The sequence below is a fragment of the Lupinus angustifolius genome, unplaced genomic scaffold (assembly GCF_001865875.1).
Source record: "Lupinus angustifolius cultivar Tanjil unplaced genomic scaffold, LupAngTanjil_v1.0 Scaffold_442, whole genome shotgun sequence".
NCBI classification, from domain to species: domain Eukaryota; kingdom Viridiplantae; phylum Streptophyta; class Magnoliopsida; order Fabales; family Fabaceae; genus Lupinus; species Lupinus angustifolius.
In genome coordinates, this window is record NW_017727839.1 from 40,508 (window position 1) to 42,935 (window position 2,428).

Below are 2,428 nucleotides of genomic sequence, written 5' to 3' on the forward strand. Positions count from 1 at the left end.
GGCTCCCATATGAGACTGACATCAACTATCTCCCTTGTCATTCCAACAAGATAAGAAGGTGTGGAGTGCATTCACAACTTTGATTTGTTTCTCGATTTTCGAGTGGTATCAAACAAATCAAGTCAGACTACAATTTGGTTTGGTTCAAGACATGCCATATTCACCTAACAATATTTATGCGCTGCATAGAATTGATAAATGTGGAAATCAAGATGCAAACTCGGACATTAAGCATGCATAATGGATCGATCATTGGAGTCATCATAGAGATCAAGTCTTACAAGGACCTCGAATTCAATGTCTTGTTGACACACAATAATATATGAATTGGTATCTCACCAATTTTGGACTCTTCTTATCTGCGGAATTACAACTCTGAGACCCACGCAAAATAAATTATCTACAAAATCAACAACAATACTACCATCCAAATCAACCTCCCACGCCTCAAACTCCAATATTCCAACCTATGATGAACCAACCATTTATGTTGCAAAAAATTTGTCACAACAACTGATATATTAACCCACAATGTCTGACTCTTATAACATTCAACCGTAGAGAATGTCTTTCCATGGTCAACAATCACACCAACATCACATTGATGATATCATGCCTCAACGTCATTCATTTTCTACATACGATAGTGATTTCATCAATACCTTATTGGGAACACCTCAATCAACATATGTATATCACAATGATATGATGTTCAACATCAATGAAGATGATGGTACTGGACCAAGTTCTTTCATGGTTGATGATAACATTTTCCCTACTAGACAAATAGATACAAATCAAGAATAGACTATAATCGCACATTGAGGAAGGCCACAACGTCCTAGGCAACCACCTAGATGTGGGACAGGAGGTCATTTAGGGAATCATTAAATTTAGTATTATTGTAACTTAATTTTAAATAATTCAATTTATATTAACATTTACCAAATTTATTTTATTTCTCTCTTTTATAAAGTCCCATAAACATTGACTATTTATCTTCAATGATTAAAAATATATAGGCCCAAATACTATTTTTAACTAAGGGAGGATATTTGCAAAAATAAGTAAACAAAATTAGTTCAAAAAAATCAAGCAAAAAATGAGTCAGGTCCAACAAAGCTGAAAGCCCGTTACACAACTTTTACAGCCCACTATGTCCTAATACGCTTAGAAGTCGGTAAAGCTCCTAATGACTTCTATGTATAGTGATTACATCCTTCTATGTCATGACTTCTGAAAAAGAAACCTAACTCTTCCTCTACTACCACAACTTCTGTTCACAATAAGCCTCCTTTTCACAATAAGTCACCGGGAAGACAACTAACGGCTTAGATTAAAGGACTATACATCCAATGGCAAGAAAACTAGTTCACTTTAAAGCAAACTAAAAGTGAGTTGGTCAGTTAGCTCTCACTTATTTTTAATGCTTATTTCCAAGTGATTCACAAGTTAAACCCTCCTAGTTTTTAATTATTTTGCAACATTCACTACGCTAGAGTTGTCGTTCAACAACGCTTATATTAGATGTATAACAACACATTCGAGCGCTTTCTGTTTGACCGCAGTAATATATGGTCATCATTAACAGCACTTCACAAATGTTGTTGTATTGATTATATAGCATACCACATAAAAAGAGCTATCATATAGTGCATAAATATGACAGCGCATCATCCACAAACCGCTATCATATAGTGGATCAATGTAGTAGTGCATCGTCCACAAAGTGATGTCATATAGTCTTAAATAAACAGCACATTTAATAGGTCTTATTAACAGCGCTTCTACCTGCGCTGTTTAAATTCATATATTTAACAGTGAAATAACAGAAAAGCGTTGTTGTATTATTCATAACTTTTCTCAAACAACACCTCAATACAATTGTGCATCACATGCATAACGCTGTTGTAAAGGATAACTACCACATCGCTTTCTGTAAAAAGCGATGTTGTAGTTATCCTTTACAACAGCGCATGTCAGGGCTTCCCCCAATATTCGCTGTTGATTTGTATAAATTAATACCTGCATATTAGCATAACAAACATTCTCAACAAGGCTAGAAGTTTGTTTTATTAAACATGAATACAATACAAAATACAAACAATGAATATCATGTCAATTATGTTTTGACAGAGTACATAATTACAAATAAAAAATTACACAAATTACAAAGAAACAATATAATAAAAATTACAAACAATCAAAATTATACAAAGGCTACTCAATTTTTTTCCTTTTCTTTGATTGTTTTTGTCTTTTAGGGTCATCCTTGTCTGGAGGAGCATATTAATTTATCCAAATCCCTTCATCGTGATCAATCTCTTGTATATAAATCATCATCGGTAGTTGGTCCGCTCTCACGTGACTGATATGTCCCAAAAAAGGATTATCTTCATATTCTTGGTCATCAATATTATTGACAATT